We start from the raw sequence: 23,040 nt of genomic DNA, 5'->3' as shown, positions 1-23,040 counted from the left end.
ACATCCTTGTGGACTAACTAGATTGTTCTTGAGCCATTCTTTGAGAATTCGAGTCATTTTCTCTAATACAGTATGGTTCTGGTACAGAATCAGTAATCAAGAAAAAAGAACAATGTTGCATAGTGGAAATAGTAGTGGCTGGGTTCAAGTTTTGCTATTAAACCAGCTGCATGAACTTGAGATTGCTTGTTGCTCTGAAACAGAGTGTCAGTTAACTGAACTCATCTGTAACATGAAAGAGTTGGACTAAATGGTTTCTAACCCCCCTTCAGAAAAAATCTGTTGTGCTTACTTCTCCATTATCCTAATGTGCACCAAGAGGCAGTTAAGTGGTGCAGTGGATAGAGCACCAGTGCAGGAGTCAGGAGGACCTGAGTTCAAATCTCACCTCAAGACACTTGACACTAACTGTGTGACCTTGGGCAAGTCACTTAACCCCAGTTGCCTCATCCTGGGTAATCTCCAGTCATCCTGATGAATATCTGGTCACTGGATTCAGATGGCTCTGGAGGAGAAGTGAGGCTGGTGACTTACACAGCACTCCCTCCCTCAAAACAAAGTCAAGTGCAAATCATGTCATTATTTCTCTGATGGCATGGTCTTCTTCGGCAATGAAGGATGAACACACACACAATGTGCACCAAATACAAATGGATCTGGAAAGTTTACTTGAAGGTTCTGGCTGGGAAGTCAACAATAATTACTTATTAAATATTTTCTAGGAATTATGTTAGACTCTGGAAATGTAAAGACAGAAATGAAATGGTTCCTGCCTTCAAGAAGCTTATATTTTACTTGAGGGAAGCTCATCAACTCTTATATACCTTTTTTTTTTTATGGTATTCCCTATCAAAGGACATCATCCTTTTTGACTCATTGTCTGTCTCTAGGACGGATGCACACAGAACAATGAGGGATGAAGGGTAGATAGATACACCTGGCCATCAGGTCATCCTCTTCAGCCTTAGTAGTCAATGGACTAAAAGATATTACATTCCAGATATTACCAAGGGTGTACTGAACTGATCTCCTATGCTGAACAATCCAAATGGAGGCAACAGCATGAAAAAAAGACCTAAAAGTAGGAAAGAGCATAATACATGCAAGCAACAATGAAGAGATCTGTTTGATTGGACAAGTGGGTAAGTTATTGGGGAGAAATAGAAGATAAGGACTTTGGCCAGAACTATAGAAAGCTTGGGGAACAGTCATCTGCCCTCTCCATTCCTAAAGCATAGCTTTGCTTACTCCTGATCCCAAATACCTAGATAAAAGCAGTTAAATAATGCAGTAGACAGAGATCTAGACTTGGAGCCAGAGAGGACATGAATCAAATTCCAGTCTCAGACACTGATTATCTGTGTGACCATGGGAAAGCCACCTAATACTATTTTGTCTCAGTTTTATCATCTGCAAAATGATCATAATAGTATTTAAATCCCAGGATTGTTGAGAGGATGAAATGAGATTATATTTGTAAAGCACTTTGCTATATAAAGTTTAGCTATTATTTTTACTGTTTTTATCATACTAGCTCTATGAGGCAACTACCTGGGGTTAAAAGCTTTAGTAAGTCCAACAGATGTTCCTTAAATGCAGGGTAATTTGTCCTTCTTTTGATGGTTTACCTAAGAGCCAATATTCCTAATACATTAAATCTTAAATCCATGTGATTTGGATTTATTTTTAAAATCATTACCATCATCAAAAACTATGTGTTTAGAAATGTTCAACTGAGGCCAAAGATTTGTATATTCAATTATATTGTGATTAGCTCAATGGTTAAAACACCCAGCTAAATAAAGGAAGGGAAAACGGCTGATTACACAAGCAGCACCATTAGTTTTGCTCTGTTCTGTGCTTCAGATTGCAAACTCATCGACCCACTTAGATTTAATATGTTCCAAAGACAAACACAAAGATAGGAAACAGGACAAATGAAAGAGCATGGCTTGCAAAAAAAAATTTTCAGAAGTGCTACAGTTAAAAAAAACAACTGAGTGTGGAAAGGGAAGCTAAGAAAAATAAAAGAGAAGGGAGATCATTTAGTCATATGGGGACGAGGGGGAGAAGGAAGGAGAAGAGAAGAGATGAAAAGACTTCTTGTGGTGAATGGGATGATTATAATGGACAGCAAAGAGAAGGCAAAGAGCATTTCATCTTTTGTTTAAAAAAAAGCCTAATTTTTATTTTGTATCTGTCCAGGTTTTCCTTAAAAATCTTATCATCATTATCATGTCTTTATTCCTTTACCAAACATCTAATGATGTTGGGCACTCTAATTAGAATTTTCAAAGTAAATCACACCAAGTTAGTCCCTATCGTGGAGGCAGGCAGGCAGGAAGGAAGGAAGGAAGGAAGGAAGGAAGGAAGGAAGGAAGGAAGGAAGGAAGGAAGGAAGGAAGGAAGGAAGGAAGGAAGGAAGGAAGGAATGAAGGAAGGAAGGAAGGAAGGAAAAGGAAGGAATGTGTAGATAAGTAGATAGATGGTAGAAAGAAAGAAAGAAAGGTAGATAGGTAGGTAGATGATCCTTGTTACCTTTGACAACAGTTGCCCTACTTGCTTATTCCAATGCAGAACATTTAATCCTGTGTCTTTGCAGAGGCTTCCCCCATTACCTGGCTGGCTCTCCCTCCTCACTTCCACTTCTTAAAACACCTAACTAGGTAAGCCTTAGGTCAGCTCAGGTGTGACCTCCTACACAAAGTCTTTTAGATCTCTGCAGTTGTCAGAGTTTGTGTGGAGCTCTGACCCACCCCCAAAATATATTTTGTATATATGGTATTTTTACTTATCTATGTACATGTTATACTCCCAGTTAAATACTGCTTGAGGGCATGGACTTAATTTGTTCTAAATATCACATCCCCAGAATTAGTATGGTGACTGGTACATGGTAGGTACTTAATAAATGTTTGCTGAACTGAATTATATTTTATTGAAAAGGAAAGCTCAAGATGAATTACTGTTTATTCTTTAAATTAGCAAACTAATTATTTATTACCCAACTGCACAGTACCTTGATTACAATGATTATGTATATCCTTGCTATATGAGGACAAAGCAAGCCTCCTTTTGTTAACTATTCAATGACTTATTGGTGCCTCATTTTTGAGCCAGAAACTGAACCTAAGCTAACAAGATGCTGGCATCAACCAGACATAACACCACGTCCAAAAGAGACGTCGACACCTTTCCCCAAAAAAATCTTCCCTTCTCCCTAGTTTTCATTTTACTGTTGAGGGCACCCCCATCCTCCTAGTCTCCCAGATGGGCAACCTCAATGTCCTCCTCAACTCCTCATTTACACTCACTTCATATATTCAATCTGTTTCGAAGTTTTATCATTCTTACTTTACAGCATCTCTCATATATACATCCTTCTCTCCACACACATTGCTATCAACCTCAGGAGGGTCCTCATCGCCTCACAACTGGACCATTATAATGTAGCCTGCTGGTTGTTTTCCTTGCCTCAAGTCTCTCCCCACTCCAGCCCATCCTCCACTCAGCCACCACTGTGATCTTCCTAAAGATCCTTCCTAATCTGACCATGTCACTTCAGCCCCCAACTCAATAAATTTCAGTGGCTTCCTATCACCTCCAGGATCAAATATAAACTCTAGTGTTCAAAACCCTTCATAACCTGCCTCTTTCCCAACTTACCAGTCTCCTTGCATCTTATATCTCCCAAACTTCTACTCTAATCAAGTGATACTGGCTTCCTTGCTTTCTTTGAACAAAGGTAATAAGAAGAAGGAAGGAAAGAAAGAAGCATTCATTAAGCACTTACTATATATGAGAAACTGTTAAGTGCTTTACAAATATTATCTCATTTGATCCTCATAACAGCCCTATGAGGTAGGTGCCATTATCATCTCCATTTTACAGTTGAAGGAATTGAGATGAGGTTAAATGACCTGTCTAGGGTCACACAACTAATGGGTGTCTGAGGCTGGATTGGAACTCAGATCTTCCTGATCTCAAGCACTGCACTACCTCACTCCTCTATAAGAGAGGGAGATTCATTGTCTCAACTCTTCACTGGGACCTGTTGTCACAAAACACTTGCCAAGATATTACTATTTACTTATTAAGGTACTTGCCAAAGATCTCATGAACCCACATGAACAAAGGCAAGCTTTTCTCACTAGGGATTTAAGGTTTCAACTCTAAGTCATTTATGACTATTTCATATTAACTGACCCAACATGTAGTATTATTTGGTTTATGAGGAAGGGATACTAACTAGTGGGAGTAGGTACTAAGATCTATTCTCAAGGTGTATGTATGTATTTTGTATGTATGTATAAGAAAGTGGACATTTCTATTTTTGCAGTAACATGACAATTAAAAAAGAATAATAAAAATAATAACCCATTGAGTTACACATTACTTTGTATACATTGACCTTTTCAAGGTAGGTAGTACAAGTACTATAAACACTGGATTTGAAGTGACAGAACTTGGCATCAAATCCTGATTGTTACTCATGACTTATGTGATATTTAAAAATCACTTCATTTTTCTGGGCCTTATTTTCTACATCTGGAAAATGAGAAATTGGGACTACATGGTCTCTTTCACCTTAAAATTTTCTAATCTTCATTTTACAGAGGAGTAATTGAAGCCAGAAAGCTGCAGAGCTAGAACTTGGGTTCAGGTTTTCTGACTCTGAGTCTTCTAAACATTTCCCATTTTCATCCATGAGTGGGAGACTCTATATTCATGTATCACCAGAAGCTCATGACACCCATCTCCCTCCCTTAGTGCAACACTATATTGAAACCAACCTGAACAGAAAAGTTTCATTTTTTTAATTTAATTTTTTATTACATTTTAAGCTCCAAACTGTTTCCTTCCTACCCTCCTCAGCCCACACTAGAGAAGACCACCATTTGATATTTATAAATATATATAAAACCATAGTATGTGCACTTGTATCATTTTTTTTAATCTGAAGGTGTGTAGCATCTTCCTTCATAGGTCCCTTATAGTTCATTTGAGTATTTATAATATTCAGAATAACTTGGTTGTTCACAATTATTCTTCAAACAATATTGCTGTTACTGTATACAACATTTACTTAACTGTTTACTTCACTTTTCATTCATGCAAGTCTTTTCATAGTTTTCTAAAATCAACCAGCTCATCATTTTTTCTTTTGCATATCTAATATTTTATTTTCCCCCAATTATATGTTAAAACAATTTTTAAAAAATTGTGAGTTTCAAATTCTATCCCTCCCTCCTTCTTCTCCCCGCTTCCTGAGATGGTAAGCAGTCAGATATAGATTATACATGTGTAATCGTGTAAAATATTTCCATATTAGTCATTTTGTATAGGAAAGACTCAAAAGAAAAAGAATGAAAGGAAGTGAAAATAGTATGTGTCAGTCTATATTTAAACAATATCAGTTCTTTCTCTGGAGGTAGATAATATACTTCATCATTAGTCCTTTGGGCTTGTCTTGCATCATTGTATTGCTAAGAGTAGATAAGTCATTCATAGTTCTTCAAAATATAATATTGTAGGTTCTGTGTACAATGTTCTCCTGGTTCTGCTCGGTTCACTTTGCACCAATTCTTGTTAGTCCTTTTGGTTTTTCTAAAATCATCCTATTTGTCATTTTTTTTTTATAGCAAAATAACATTCCATCACAATCATATACCATAGCTTGTTCAGCTATTCCCCAATCGATGGACATCCCTTCAATTTCCAATTCTCAGCCACCACAAACAGAGCTGCTATACATATTTTTGTACAAATAGGTCCTTTTTCTTTTTTTGATGTCTTTGGGGTATAGATGTAGCAGTGGCATTGCGCAGATTTATAGTCCTTTGGCTATAGTTTCAAATTGCTCTCCAGAATGGTTGGATCAGTTCATAACTCCACCAACAATGCATTAACGACACAATTTTCCCACATCCCCTCCAGCATTTATCATTTTCCTTTTTTGTCATATTCAACTCATCATTTCTTACAATGCAGTAATATTCCATCACATTCATAAAGCAACTTATTTAGTCATTCTACAATTGAGGGGCATCCCCTCAATTTCTAGTTCTTTGCCACCACAAAGTGAGCTGTTATAAATATTTTAGAAATATAGGTTCTTTTCTTTTCCCCTAATCACCCTGGGAAACAGACCTAATAGTCTTATTGATGGGTCAAAGGGTATTCACAGCTTTATAACTCTTCAGGCATAATTCCAGATTCTTCCACAAAATGCTTAGATCAGCTCATAACTCTACCAGAAGTACATTAATGTCCTAATATCCCCACATATCCTCCAACGTTTGTCATTTTCCCTTCTAACATTTTAGCCAATGTGACAGGTGTGAGATGTTTCTTTTAATTTACACTTCTCTAATCAGTAATGATTTCGATAATTTTTCATATAACTATATATAGTTTTGACTTCATTGAAAAACTGCCCATTCATATTCTTTGACCATTTGTCAATTGGAAAATGACTCATAAAAGTTTCATTTTAACCTCCCCAACAGTTACAACAATACCTGAGTATAGCCCACACCCATGAGATAGGAATGCTTTGAAAGAATGGGTCTACCACTACTATTCCATAGCTTCTATCTCCACGTCAAAGACACTACTTTAGAAAAGTTTCCAGGATTAATCAGCAGGCTTTCCCAGGCCAAGCAACCCAAATGCATTCTCTGTATGTAGCCTTTTAGTCTGCTGTGATCTCTTGTCTATATTGAGCTTTATTCAGATTTCAGCTCTTCTTTAAGATCAATCCTTTCCTCTATATCTTTCTACTTCCTTGCCCAAATGAAAAGCATATTTCAGATCTATAAGAATTATAGAACCTAAGAGTTAGAAGAAACCACAGTACACATCTAATTCAACCCTTTCCTCCCAAAAAATTCCCTATTATACTCAACAAAATGAGTCTTCTAGCCTTTATTTGAAATATCCAATAAAGAGAAATTCATGAGCTCCCAAGAGCGAGTACTCAATCATCCTCATTGGGTTGCCAAGCACCCACAGTAAGGAGATGTGGTTGATCATTTCTGTATGGTATCTATGGGTTTCTCTATACCCTTCAAAGAAACACAAAGTTCCAAATGTGTTTAGTATTAATATCCACACCCTGAATGGAAAGATATTTTTAAAACCAGAACAAAGGCTTAATCCTTTATGTAGGCTTATTAGATTAACTAGGCTATTCCTGGTCATACTCCCTACATATTTTGTGTATAAGGCATATTTTGAAAAGCTACCATACTGAAGTATATTTAATACACACTATTTTTCAGTTCTTTCATTCAAATAAAGATATTTCATCCTTTTTATCATTATCACTCTCTTTGTCTTTGTCACTGTCATTTTCATATTATTTTTACTATCAACCATGACAATGAAAGGATTGTATTTTTCTAAGCTTCAAGGAGATAGACACAGAGGGTGTTCTTTTCAGCAGATCCACTAATGACTTTCTAATTTTTTTGCCTGGGGTGGGGCTTTTATCTTCCTGACAAAAGAAAATCCATCAGCATACCAAGAGTACTAACAAGGCAGATTTAGAAGGGAATACAACTTCTATGTGGTCTAATACAGTAGCTTCTACTTTAGTTTTTCAAAGTGTTTTCCTTTGTGGATATATTATACATAAAATGTTAATTTAAATTATTATAAATATAAATAATAACTGTTCATTACGCATAGATATTATATTTGCATATACACAAGGTATATGGTAGTAGAGTTAGTAGAGACAGAAAGTTGGCTTTGAAGCCAGAAGCCCTGGATTTATTTCCCACTTCTAATATGCTAACTATGTGATCCTGGCCCAGGCACCAAAACTCACAATCCTCAAAACAACTTGCTACAAAAAAGATGCGGGTCTGCATTGGTAATGAGAGTTTTCTCCAGGTCATATTCTCTATATGTGTATGTACATGTATACATGATAGATAGATAGATAGATAGATAGATAGATAGATAGATAGACAGACAGACAGACAGACAGTTAGATGCTAAATACATACATATAGATACATCAGTAAATATACTCAAAATATATTCTCAGCCTCCCCTCTTTTACCAGCTTAGGGCATGGAATCTATTAACTTGTATGTGTGCACAGACATATACATATATGTGCATATTATTTTTGTATACTTAGTACATATATTTGTTGAGGCTCAAAGTCGGGAAAACTCAGTCCAGGTGTGAAAGAAGTCACTTAGACCTTCTCTTTTAGCCAATGGGAGCTTTTTATTTTATGTGGAAAAAGCATCACAGGCCTCCTTAGCAAGAAAGCTAAGTGAGACTCCAATGTTTGGGCGAGTTATATAGAGATTTCAGAATGATGATGTAGTTTTAGAGGTTTTTATGGAGGTTAAAGATTAAAGACAGAACAGGATGATGGAGACAAAGGGAATTCTTTATGGTTCAAGGATTTAAGGAGAGGGCAGAAGGATACAGTTTAAAAATTAAAGAACCTAGAAAACAGCACAAGGGAGACAAAAGCAATTCTTTTGGTAGAGGTTCAAGATAAGGGGTACCTTCAAGTTACAGAATAAACTACAGGGCATCACAAAGTATTGGAAAAGCAACCCGTAATATTATTTTTAACCCTTAGGGCTCTATTTGTATCTGCATCATTTCCCCCACTCAACCACTAAGCAGGAGAAATCTTTCGGAAAACAGGGGAAGGTCATTTTGTTCTTTGATCACTTTTTCTGGCTGGTCACATCCTGGTCTTATCTCCTTTCACCCATGCTGCTTGCTCCACCTGCCTCAAGTAATCTTTTCTACCTTATCATACTTATTATATATATATATATATACATACACATACATACACACATATATGTGTGCATATTATATATGTATCATACTTATTATATATGTATATATGTGTTTATATGTATGGAAAATAGATATATTCCATGCATATAAATTTATTATATATAAAAATATATACATATCTAATGTATATTACATGTGTGTGCATTTATCTACTCTGATCAATATAATGATCCAAGACAATTCCAAAGGCATCTAGGTGGCACAGTGGATAGAGCACTGGTCCTAGAGTCACAGACACCTAAGTTCAAATCTGACCTCAGAACACTTGCTAACTGTGTCATCTTAAGCAAGTCACTTACATTCTGCTTACCTTACTTTCCTCATCTATGAAATTGGGATAATAATAGTACCTACCTCCAAGATTTATTGCAAAGATCAAATGAGATAATTGTAATGGACTTAGAGTGCCTGCCACATAGTAAGTACTATATAAAGCTAGCTATTATTATCATCATCATTATTAATGTAAATTTCTTACATTTTTTGGCAGTCTCCAATTAGAAAGTGACTTTGTTGGGGGAAAGGATTATTTCCTTGTTGCTGCATTTCTAGCACCTGGCACAATGCCTTGTACATAATAGATGCTCCACAAATGTTTGCTGAATTCAATCAAATTGAGTATCTCACTTGGTCTTTACAACACTCTAGTGAAATAGTTAGGGCAGGTAAGATTATCAGTATTTGGCAGATGGAGAAGCTGAAGTCCAAAGTCAAATGACTTACTCAAGGTGACATGGATGTTTGATGGCACTGCTGGGGCTGATTCCTCATCCTTTGATCGTTCTACCATACTATCCCGAGAGGAGTAAAATTCAACCACTACACACAAGAGGCACATTTATTGGAGGCAGAGAAAGAGAAACTGAATATGAAAGGGGTAAACCCAGGCTCTAGTTTGTTTTAATAAAAAAGCACTGTAGTAGAACTCAAGAAAACTGAGTTCTCTTTGGTACATTGACTGGCTGTGGTTTCAATGTCCCTTTCTGTAAATTGAGCTGGTTGGACTATATCATCTCTAAGGTCCCTTCCATCTCTAAATTTTTTGTCCTATGTCCCATCCCTGGAATGCTGACTAAAGGTTTACAGATCAGATCCTTCTAGGGCACAGGGATCCATGCTGAGATTTATATGACAGAGCCCTGAGCTACCTCTCAATGACAGTTAGTGGTACAAAAACATCACCTAAACCAAGAAATATATCAGGGCTAGGGGCAAAATGGTGAGAACATAGACTATGTGTCTGAAATATTTAATATACAAGAGTTAGCCCAAAACCTAGGTCTAGATATTAACTTCTCCATTCCTTCAAGTATTAGGGCATTAGGCAACTAGGATAAAGGGAGGGGGTATATCACAAGTAGAGAGGAAATACTAACATAGGAGCTGAGAAAATGCTGAAGATAAAATTTTCCAGTTTCATATTTTTTTTCTGAATGCTGAATTTTTGCTGCTGCTTTTACCATTGCCATGACAATCAGGATGAGACTGTGACTGACTGCCTAGCAACAGTGCCCCTCTTTCCTCCACACCTTTCAAGTTGCATGCTGCCCTTTGAGAACATCTTCTCTCTTTTGACTTCTTCTTTTTCCTTATTTCTACCTACTACCTGCTGTTTCTAGTGTCTAGACTCTTAGGAGAACTGCTCATGATGTTCATGTATATCAGATTTCACCTGTATGTAAACTGGGAGGACAAAGACTCTCCAAGGTATGATTTTCCTTTGTTAAAAGACACCTAAGCCTGATTTTGTTCATATCTGCTGGTGAATTTGTGGTACAGTCAGCCACCCAAAAGTATTTAGCTTCTAGCCATCTAATTGCAGAATTCAAGTCCATTCAACAAACACTGATCATTGACTTAGCACTAAGGGGGACATTAGGAATCAGTAAGGTAGTTAGGTGATTTAGAGAATTGGGCCTGGAGTCAGAAAGGCCTGAGTTCAAATTTAGCCTCAAATATTTACTAGCAATATGACCCTGGGTAAGTCACTTAGCTTCTTCCTGCCTCAACTTTCTCATTTGTAAAATAGCTTCCAGGGTTGTTGTGAGGATCAAATAAAATAATATTTGTAAAATGATTTGCAAAGCTTAAGGTGCTATATAAATACCAACAATTATAATTAGAAGTTGTGGTAGTATCTAGTTCAATCCCTTTATTTTGTAGATGAGGCTAAGTGACTTACTAAAGGTTACCTGAGTAGCAAGGGGCAAGGCTGGAATTCAAACCAAAGACTTCTGATTCCCAATCCATCACACTCTCCACTATATAGCTCTGCCTCCAAGGTACTGAATGTATTGTGGTGATGATGATGATGATGATAAATAAGCATTTATGTAGCACTTTAAGGTTTTCTAAGCATTTTACATATTCCCTCCTTTTATCCTCACAACAACCCTGTGAAGTAGGTGATATTATTATCTTTATTTTATACCTGAGAGCACTGAGGCTGAGAGGATGACTTACCCAGAGCCACACATCTAATAAGCTTCTGAGGTCACAATGGAATTTAGATTTCCTGACTTGAAGTCCAGTACTTTGTATACTTTGCCACAACAACAAAAATGAAAAACCCTTGTCCCTAGTTAAGTGAATTTCAAGCATGAAGAAGAGTTGCAAGAGGTATACTTAAAGCAAAGGGCTCACCTTGCTCCAGTCGTGACCACCTGGGCTAAAGCTGGACTTGATCTTAGAAGAGACAGTACAGAGTAGTAGACAGAGAACTAGGGCAGAATTCAAAAGTCCCAGGAATGAGTCTCTCTTCTGCCACTAATTCCATGCCAGATGTTATTGGCAATCCAGCTGGGAAGCTAGGTTGCTGGGACACAGGTTGAGGGTGGGGAAAGGCGGTCTTAGACTTGGAATTTGATGACACTTTGCTATCTTAGGAACTGAATTAAACTGTTAACCTAATCCCCTCCCTAATACCCAAGGTGCTATAAAGTAGATTATGCTCCTTCCCTCCCACCCAGGTATTAGGAAAAAAATGTTTATCTGTTTGCTCTTGCTCTATCTCTGAAGTAAATATTCCTTCTAAAAACTATTCTGACTCTTAACTGGTTAAATGGAACTGGGACATTTGGCTCCCCCCTAATACTGACGATACGCAATCAGTGGGGAATTGAGCCAATGGCAGAGAATAGATTCTCTTAAGGGAACCAGAGAACCTTAAAAGGAGTGCAATATAATATACTTGAACCTCAGAAAGCAGGGGGTGGGACAGAATGGGGAGGGGACAGAGCATCACTGTGACAACTATGATCAATACATTGTGATTTCAAAAGATCAATGAAAGAGAGGTGATGGATTTAGAGTTCAGAATGAGGAATAGATACATGTATGTGTATATGTACATATGTATGCCTGTATACAGTCAATGAGGAAATTTATTTTTTGCTTGACTATGCATAATAATTATTAGAAAAATTTTGGATTTTTTTCTTTTTTCCCCCCAGTGGGATGGGAGTCAGAAGGAGGCAAAACAGATTCCTGCTCATTTTTTAATAGGGTGAGGGGTGGAATATGGAATGCCATGCACTTACAGATAAGGACATTATATTATTAGCTTTTATTAATTGCTTTATGCTATAAGACAAGACCTCTTATTGACTGAGGTCTTACATATGTGTATGCATATATGTATGTACATTTTTGTTTGTAAAGTAAAAACAAAGCATTTCAATAAAACTTTTTTTTTAAAGTCAGTTGACCTGAGTGTAAATGCCAGTTCTGACACTTAAAACTGCCTGTATGACCTTAGGCAAGTCATTGAATCCCTGTGGGCAACAGTTTCCTCATTTATAAAATGAGGAGGTTGGACCACATAACTTCTAAGGTCCTTTCTAGCTATCCACATTATGATCCTACAGGCTCCAACACTCTCCCACACTGCCAAGGTTTCCACACTGAAACATTTTGGGCCACTACCTTATATGAAGAAGCTAGAACTCTTCCCTCCACCCTTGCCCCCACTTAATTATTAGCTGATGACACAAAGTTGCAAGATTCAATATTGTCTAGTCAGGATATTATGTTCTAGAACAAGAGAGGCTACTTTCTTTTAAAAAAAATTATTAGCAATTTTTGTTTTGTCACTTAAATTTCCTCTTGAATCCCTCTCAGGGATTTATTCCTTTAATATTTTTTAAAGAGGAATAAGAGAAAAAACATTCAGTAAAGCCAATCAATGCATTTTTTAAAAAATCTGTTGTATGAAATGTTCTAAACCAGTGAAGTCAGAGGACCCAGGTTGAAATCTCAGCTATTTTCTATCTGTGTACCCATAGGTAAGACATTTAACCTCACTGGACCTGTTTCTTTAACTGTAAAATGACAGAGATACCAAGATGACTTAAGTTCCCTGACAAAGTTGCCTCTAATAATCTTATGACCTTCATATACAATGGACTCTGTTAGATACTAGGGGCAAATTGCCTGAAGATGTCAAATAACTCAGTCTCCACCTTCAAGGAGCTTACAACTAATTGGGAAAAGGAGCAAATATGTCCACAAATGAACACAGTACCAAAAAAAAAAAAATGAGATTAGAGCAAAACAAGAGTCAGAGTGCTCTAAGATAAAATTATACCCATCTTTACTCTATCAGTTGTTTGTCCTCCCTATTTCGCATGCCCTAAAGAAGGGGACCCACTGGGGGGCACTGAAAATATGGAGCACATCTTCCTTACCAGGAAGTCATCTTTCTAAGTGCTTGATGAGCTGGTGAAAAGAGGAGCATCTCCTGTACCCTGGGATCTTCTCCCTAGATTCCCAAAATTCTACCTCTACAGTTCTCACTGCCTATCTCTGAAGACATCAAGAGATGAATAAGTTTCCTTTTGCTTCTAGAAAATCATATTGATGCTATATCTAGAGAACTGCAAGTAAAAGAAGTTTTTTCTTTTAGGATAAGTACCTTTAAAACTACTTCCTAACCCTCTACATATGGTTAATATCTTACTAGCAAACAATAACTAAATTTACAGGCATAGTAACTTGACTAATTCTTAGCAAAGTCTTTCAGATTCAGAATTATTTCTTTTCTTAAAGTAACAGATTCCAAACTTAGAGCAGAACACTGTAAAACATCTTAGCTGACTTCATCAAACACTTTCTATAATCTTGTTTTCAGTTTGTCCCCAAGTCACTACTCAGTCAAAATGACAGTTTAAAACACTCTTCAACTTGTAAAGAGTTCAGCTAGTTGAAGTTGCAGGAATTCAGTGATCATCACAAGTAAGGCTGGCCCTCAGCAAAACTGTGAAATAGGCTGACTTTTATTTCAGTGTTTCTTTATGCCTCATTTTAGTGCTGTTTTCTCCCTTTCTTTGTCTACCATCTTCCTTCCCCATTTCCTAACAATTTGGGAAATGATCTAAGATGACTTTTCTAAATAAAACTGGAAGCTAAGGAAGAATTCAGGGGGGCTTTTTTTGAGATGTAAATGAGTTTCATTTGAGTCCCTTGTGAACCTAAAGAATGACCATAACTATTTGAGCTGACCATGCCTTCCCCTGTAGGCTCTAGTGCTAAAGAAAAGAAGAAGGGAGAAAACCCAGAATAGGGACTCCCTTGACTGAAGGGGTAAAGGTCCAGGAGACTGAGCCCCAATGTTAAGAAAGAAGGAAGAATTGAATAGGAAAGAAGTCAAGAGAGACATCCCCAACTGCTTCCCTCTGTCTGGATGTTCATGGTCCTGGTTCCTAGCTCATAATTTCTGGATCTTCCTTATAAGAATCTGATTGAGCATCTTTCTCAACTCCATAAACATCTGAAAACAAAATTCTGAGTATGATACAGCCCCCTGAAAGACCTTCCAGATTGTGAATTAGTTCAACCACTCTGGAGAACAATTTGGAACTATGCCCAAAGGGCTGTAAAACCCTTTGACCCAACAATACCACTATTGGGTCTATATCCAAAAGAGATAAAAGAAAAAATAAAAAGATATATATACAAAAATATAGCAGCTCTTTTTGTGGTGGCAAAGAATTAGAAATTGAAGGGATCTTATCAGTTGAGGAATGGCTGAACAAGTTGTGGCATATGTGATAGAGTAGTACTGTGCTGCAAGAAATGAGGAGGGGGTGGTTTCAGAAAAACATGGGAAGATCTTTATGAACTGATCCTAAGGGAAGTGAGCAGAACCAGAAGATCATTGTACACAGTAATAGTAATATTGTAATATCTTTATGAACTGATCCTAAGGGAAGTGAGCAGAACCAGAAGATCATTGTACACAGTAATATTGTAATGATGATCAACTATTAAAAACATAGCTACTCGGATCAAAACAGTGATCCAAGATCATGGATGGATCTCTGTAGAGGATATATGAATAGACATCAAAAGATTCATATGAGATAAGATGTACTGATAAATTCTAGCCCAATGAATTGTATAAATGATACACAATCATAGATTTGTATGTAATACAACAAGGGAAAAAGTACCTACGTTGATGAGATCATGAATTCATAAAATTATGTCTGTGATTACTACCTGTTTCAAATACCTGCTCCAAGATGGTGGTAATGTTTTATTATAGTAACAATAATAATAGGAATTATAAAATAACACAGAATTTAAAATTTTCCAAAGTATTTGAACTATATGTGATCTCAACTGCACTTCACAACCCTTTCAAGTAAATACCTTAGTATTATTATCAACATCTTTTAGATGAGGAAAGTGAATTTCATAGAATTTAAATTACTTGTCTTGTCTGGTCACATCACTAGTAATTATCAGGGGTGAGATTTTAATCCAAATCTTCCCATCTCCAAGTTCAGCACTCTATCCATTAATTTATAAACAATATCCATTGCAAACCAAATTATAAAGAACTCTTAAGTCATGACCAAAGATAAATCCAAATCTATAAAAATAAATGCCTTTGTCAAAATATTTGCATGATTTTAGCATTATTAATATAGTTAATAAAAAGGACCATCTGGAGCAAGATTTAAAGAAAGATAAGGCATGAATACCAAAGGGTACTTTCTCTAAAACTATCATCATTTACTATGTAGCTATACCTGAGTTATTCTTAAAGATAAGCTATAAACTCATTCAGAAACATCTTTGAAGGTCAAATATTTTCCTGCTATCCTCCTGCTTTGAAGTATTTGCGTTAAGTTTCAAATATCTCTGTTTAAGTCTTTTCTACAACTGTATCAAATGCTAATCTTTCCCAGTTTAAACTACCAACTTTTCTTCCTCTTCCCCCAAAATTCAATACTGAAAGCTCAAAAGACAAGATGAAGCACACATCTTGCCCTTGCCCCCATGACAGTTTTACTTTAACACCCGTCTAACTGCATTTTTAGAAGTTTGGTCCTGTTTCTTTGTGCTGCATGTCTTTCCCATATTTCCCAAGCAATGATGCTTCTAGTTCTTACTTTTCTTTTTTCATAAATGTATAATCTACTCAACATTTTACTACCTTAAAATTTACTACTATAAAATCCCTTTCCCCACCTGAAAAAGGTCAAGCTTCTTTTATCGTTGTTTTTTGCTAATTAACAAATGTTTTGAAAGGTATGAAACAAAGTAAATAAAAAAGTTCACTCACATCTCCTTCATCACTCAAGACTAATAATGTATTGTTCCTTCCCAGGAATCTCTTTGCATCTTAATACAGCCTTTCAATATTTCTCATATAAGTGATTCTACTGATGGACTTTCAAGAACTGTGGCAGGCTGATAAGTGTGGAATATTTGAAATGGAGAGAGAACCTTTGGGCACCATTCAAATACCATATGGTAAGCCTACACTTAGCACTCACTCTAGTTACTATTTAAGCAGGTTTATTGTGAATCAAGAATAGTGGGGCCTTTCTCTTCACAGAGAAAGGGTGTTTAATTAGGCTAATTAGAAGTAAATTGTTTCTATCACTCAGACTGCATGCTCTTTCAAAATATAATCCAAATGTGGATGAAGGGATATTATCTTTTATTATTATTAAATATAATGGTTTATGTTCCATAGTCTACAAGATGAATTTAGTCATTCTAAATGCAATTACTGTATCTATTTTGTTCATTCAAGTAACAATCTGTTTATTGCCTGAATTACCAGTCATCCTTCTAACCTGCATATAGCTTTGGTTAAGAGAATAGCATTTTATCTATGGTCCCAAGATACTCATATTGGTATGGCAGTGCCTCCATTTGGCATCAAAATAGCTTTCTATAACTGAAAGGTTCATCAACATGAGAAAAAGAGGAGAATATATCTTCTTGCCTACTTTTTCTCTTATCCAAGACAGCTTTGTCTTTTGCGAGGCTGAGTGTCAGGTTTTACATAAAAATATAAAAGTTGTTATATGGAAGTCAAACCCTTTCAATATCTTCTTCCATTCTTCTCAGAGTTTTACAATAATGCACCAAGATATGGAACACAAATTGACATCCAAGCTGTCCAAAGTAGTTTCTTATGATTCAGTTCCTTTAAATTTACCTAAAATGTTTAAATTTGCAGTAATTCAATGGTTTTAATGCACTTGGGAATTTAATCTTGTCAATGGACTCTTAGAAGTCTAAATAAGTTGCATTTGCCAACTTTTCCCTTGCCCACAAGCTTATATGCCTTAGAATTACAGAATCTCAGAGCTGGTAACAATTCCAGAGGCCATCTAGTACAACTTGTACATGACCAAGAATCCCACTGACAACATTACCAATAAGCTATCAAATCAGTCTCTTCTTGAATACTTCCAGTAAAGAGGAGCTCACTAGCTCCAAAGATTTGGGAATGCTCTAATTATTAGGAAGTTTTTCCTCACATGAAGACTAAAGCCATCTCTTTGTAACTTACACCCACCATTCTTAAGCCTTTCTTTCTTTCTTTCTTCTTAGAAGCTTAAATTCCTTTGGTGCAGATCAAGCAGCTTCTGTAATTTTAACTCACAGTTCGCCTCGAGTTATTGAACAAGAGACATACTTAATGACTTATGACCCTCTGCTCCCAAGCTATATAAGGTAGATAATGAGACCAAAATAAGGAGGGTAGTGAAAGATCTACTCTGGCATATGCTGGCTCTGATGAATCAACAAGAACTTATTAACTCTTTTGTATAAAGCTCTGTGCTAGGCACCAAATATACACAAAAGTACAAGTCCGTTCACTTGAGGATCTTACAATTTATCCATGAGAGAAAGCACACAAATACAGAGTTAGATTTTTTTAATGGATACAAAATGAATACAAAATAATTTTTAGAAGATGACACTAGTCAGAGATGAGGAAGGGGGAATCAGAAAAAGTTTTATATAGAGAGTAGCACTTGACCTGATCCTTCAAAGAAAACAAGGAATCAAAGAAAAAAGGGTAAGGTGGCAATTCATTCCAAACATAGGGGACAGCAAATGCAAATGAATATGTAAAGATGGGAAATGGAGCGTAAAAAATAATGGAGTACAATAAATAATGAGGACAGTCTAGGCAGACTATAGTGTGCATGAAGGGAAGTACAGTATACTTAAAATGTAAAGGTACATTGTGTTGAGTTTTAAATGCCAAACAGAGTAATTTCTATTCTATCCTAGCGGTAATATGGAGTCACAGAAGTTTATTGACTAAGAGGTGGACATGGTCAGACTGGGATTTAAGGAAATCACTTTTGCAGCTATCTACAGGATGCATTAGAATAGAGAGATTTGAGGCAAGAAAGCCAATAAGGAGGTTATTTCAATAGTCTAAGTGTAATTAAGGACTTGAATTAAAGTGGTGTCTGTGAATAGAGAGAAGGAAACAGGAGAAAAGATGTAGGGGTAGAAATTACAAGATTTGGCAACTGACTAAATGTGTAGGGTGATTAAGAGTGTGGAGTCAAGTGTGACATTTGTTGCAAACCTGGGATTATTGGAAGGATGGTGGTGCTCTCAACAGAAGTAGAGAAATTTGGAAGACAGATAAATTTGAGGGGAAGAATAAGGAGTTCTGTTTTGGAGATTTGGGTTCTGAGATCCTACGAGACATTGAGCTGAAAACGTCCAGTACGCTGTTCAGGATATAAGAGTGGAGCTCAGGAGAAAGACTATGGTTAGAGGCATAAATGAGGGTGACATAAGCATAAATATGATCATTAAATCCATATCAACTCATGAAATCACTGAGAGACATAGAGGCAGAGAAGATACAAGAAGATACCAAGAGATCACTGTATCTCAGAGACCCCATCAACTGTGATGGGTTTGATTATCATAGCCATGATGATAACACCCAGATCTATATCTCCAAAGATTTCAAAGGAGCTAAAGGACAAGGAATTAGAGAACCAAGGGAGAGTACCTCAAAAACTCAGAGAGGACAGTTTCAAAAAGGTCAACAAGTGTCAAATGCAGCAGAGAATTCAAGAAGGATGAAAAATGGGGAAAAACCCATTAGATTTTACAATATGAAATCACTGATAACTTCAGAGAGGGCAATTTCAGTTGTGATAAATTCTAAAGCCTAATTGCAATGGATCAAGCAGTAAGGAGATGAAGAGGAGACAAAAAACATAGAGAGTTTTTTAAAGGTTGAAAATGCGAGAAAAGATAAAGAACAATAACTTAGGGAAGGAAGCATTTATATAGTACCTATGTTCCAGAGGGGCAGTTAGGTGGTGCAGTGGATAGACTACCAGTGCAGGAATCAGGGGGACCTGAGTTCAAATCTGACCTCAGACACTTGACACTCACTAGCTGTGTGACCTTGGGCAAGTCACTTAACCCCAACTGCCTCATCCTGGGTCATCTCCAGTCACCCTGATGAATATCTGGTCACTGGATTCAGATGACTCTGGAGGAGAAGTGAGGCTGGTGACCTGCAGAGCCCTCCCTCACTCAAAACAAAGTCAAGTGCAAGTCATATCATTATTTCTCTGATGGCATGGTCTTCTTTGGCAACTAAGGACAAACACACTATGTGCCAGATACTGTGCTAAACAGGGTCTTTTTAATATATAAATAGTATCTCATTTGATCCTGACAGCAAACCTGAGAGGTAGGTGTTGTTATTATCCCCATTTTACAGTTGAAGAAACTGACACAAATAGAGGTTAAATAACTCATCCAGGGTCACACACCTAGTAAGTGACTGAGACTGGATTTGAAGTCAGGTCTTTTTGATTCCAGGCCCAACTTAAGGAGATAACAGTCTAGTGAAAATTTTCTTTTTATGTATGGGAGAAGTAAGTGTGTTTGGAGGTAGTAGGCAAGGAACAAATAACTGGACAGGCTAAGGATTAGAGAGGGAAAGAGGTGATTTAGGAGGTAATTTGCTGGAAAAGATAGAAGGGATAGGATCAAGGGGACACAGAAAGAGATTGGTAAGAAGGGCCACCTCATCAGAGACTAGAGTAAAAGAAAAGAATGGTAGATGATGTCTAAGAGTTGTGAAAATTAGAAAATAAGAGAAGAGGAAGCTTACTGCAAATGGCCTCTTTTTTCTCAGTAAAGTAAGAGGACAAATTCTAAACTGTGAGGGTCTGGGAAAAGGGTGGTATGGAAGGTTTGAGGAGATTTATAACAGCTGCTCTAAGGAGTTAGAGAATCAATTAAGGAGTAAAAGAATTACCTTGCTGCAGTGAGGGCCCAGATTGAGATTAGATCACATACATTAGTAATACCAGTCACAGGATCAAAGTGGTAGAGCTAGAAAAACCACAGGGGCCATTTAATTCAATCCTTATCATTTTACAGATGAGGAAATGAGATATGGAAGGTATAAGTGGCTTGACATGATCACACAGCTAGTAGATATCTCAGATGGGATTTGAATTGAGGTCCTATTGACTCCCTGTCCAACTCTTTCCATTATACAATGTAGCCTCAGAGCTGTTAGATTATTTTTGCTGTTCAGTCATTTATTCATGTCCATGGAATTTTCTTGCAAAGATGCTGAAGTGGTTTGCCATTTTCTTCTCCAGTAACTTTCTCAAGTTCCATTTCATGATATGTAAATCAGTACAGAGAAGGATATAGTGGGAACAAGCCAGGGTTAGGGTGTGGGCAGCGCCGGCAACAATAGGGCAGGGGAACGAGGAATTCAAGAGAAAAAAATAGTAAACAGTTGAACTAGTCAACTAAAGAGTTGAAATCAATAAGGGAGGAAACTGAAAACAGAGCAGTGGTAATGCCCTGGAATGGAGGAAAGTATCTTGAATTAGAGAGAAATAAATTATATTATGGATAGCTGTGCTGTGAGTCATGCTGTTTCACTTATCCTGAAGAGAGCAACACAATATTAGATTAAGGGAAGAGGAAGAAATGGCCTGTATGGCATGTTGCTTTTTTTTAATGAAAATGGATACAATAAAATAACTATTTGATTCTCAAAATTTAATCAAGGAATTTCTTCTTATTTATTCATAAATTACTTTCTCTGCATTTTGGACTATTTCTGGCTATGCCATAATTTCAAATATAATTTTGGGCATTCTCTGAGCCTTGGTTTCATTATCTGTCAAATACGTACAATAACACTTGTCCTTAATGTTGTAAAGAGTTGTTTCAAATATCAATAATACTGATTGTCATTTTAAAAAATCATTGGAAGCTACTACCTTAAAAGGACCTGATGAGAACAAAAGAGAAGGACTGCTATTTTTCCTGGAACATGCATTTGGAATGTGACGGAGAACCTCCCGCAACTTGTCAGAATAAAAGATGCCTACCCACTCCTGGTGATTCATAAGTAGGGAAAGGATACCCCCAGAAGGAAATGAGAAAGCATGTGAAGAAACTGAAAACCTTTGATGTTTTTGTCATTGTTACCAACTGAAGGTAAAGGCTTCAGGAAAGCTGGTTTGTGAAGATCATGTCTGAGAATGGGATTTAGATTTCTGGACTTCATTAAGGGAAGTATTAGACTGAACTAAATATTAAACAGAATTAACAGAAGCATGCTAGTTGGCATAATCGATAGCATTCTAGACTTGGTGTCAGGAAGACTTCACCCCTGCTTGACAAGTCCCTCAGCCTCAGTCAACAAGTATTTATTAAATAATTACAATGTGCCAAGGGCAACTAGGTGGCACAGTAGATAGAGATCTGGTGCTAGAGTCAGGAAGACCTGAGTTCAAATGCAGCCATAGGACCCTAGGAAAGTCACTTAAGTTTGCCTCAGTTTCCTCATCTGAAAAAATGAACTGGAGAAGGAAATGACAACCTATTCCAGAATCTTTGCCAGGAAAATCTCAAACAGGATCAAGAAGATTTAACTAAACAACAATGATACAATGTAGAGTGCACAGTGTTAAATAATTAGAATACAAATACAACCAGAAAAAGACAGTCTCTGCCCTCAAAGGGCTTATATTCTAATGGGGGAAAAAATACATTAAAAGGAAAGGGTGGAGGTGAGAAGAGAAAGTTCAGAATTCAACTCAGAGAAGAAAAAGGTTTCCCCTGCCTTTGAGGTTCCAAGAGGAGCTAACCAATTAGCAAGAGACAGATAGGAGGTCCACCTACCTCACTGGGTTGAAGTACAGATTAACGAAACATTAGCTGCTAAATTGCTTGCAAACCTCAAAGTCCTATATAGCAATTATTGTTATCATTTATTATTATTATTATCATTATTATTATTATTGAAATATAAGACTGCTGTATTCAGCCTTGAGCAGACCTCATTTTGAGTACTGTGTTCAATTCTAGGAACCACATTCTAGCTATGGACCAGTGAACCTCTCCTCTAGACTTCATGGATCTAGTGAAATAATACAGATTGAAATGCAAGATAATAGGACTGGAGCTGGACTGGACCTCAGAAGCCAGATCTAGTCCATAACTGGCATAATCAGTATCATTCTGGACTTGGTGTCAGGAAGACCTCACCTCTGCTTGGCAAGTCCAACCCCCTCCTTTCACAGTTGAAGAAAGTGAGACTCAAGATGGTTAAAGGAATTACCTAAAACTATTTAGATCATAAGCATCCAAAGTAATGTTTGGACCAAGGCCATCTAACTCCAGTTGGTATTCTTTCCATTGTATCAAATTAATTCAATTTAGGCCATTAGCTTTAGAGGGTTTTCTTGTTGTTGCCATTGTTGTCATTGTCATTTTAAACATCAGTGGGGAAATTCTCATTGGCTTTTATAGTGATCAACCAAGGTCCAGGAAAAGAAACTATTTTTCAATAAAGTTCAAATATTTTCATTCTTCCTCTTTTAAATAATGGAAGAGCCATAATATTTGAGAGACAACAGATATTAC

General features: G+C 36.8%; 1 long non-coding RNA gene across 1 annotated transcript; it reads left to right on the top strand.

Moving 5' to 3' along the window:
* Positions 1 to 908: 908 nt before the first annotated feature.
* LOC140509238 (uncharacterized) lies at positions 909 to 22,933 on the top strand. The gene is made up of 3 exons (XR_011968602.1): positions 909 to 1,142; positions 16,457 to 16,602; positions 22,483 to 22,933. It is a non-coding gene; the product is annotated as an uncharacterized lncRNA (long non-coding RNA).
* The last annotated feature ends 107 nt before the right edge of the window (positions 22,934 to 23,040 follow it).

This window comes from Notamacropus eugenii, chromosome 5, assembly GCF_028372415.1.
Source record: "Notamacropus eugenii isolate mMacEug1 chromosome 5, mMacEug1.pri_v2, whole genome shotgun sequence".
Taxonomy (NCBI): Eukaryota; Metazoa; Chordata; class Mammalia; order Diprotodontia; family Macropodidae; genus Notamacropus; species Notamacropus eugenii.
The sequence above is the reverse complement of the archived record's forward strand: the minus strand, read 5'-3'. Positions and strand labels throughout refer to the sequence as shown.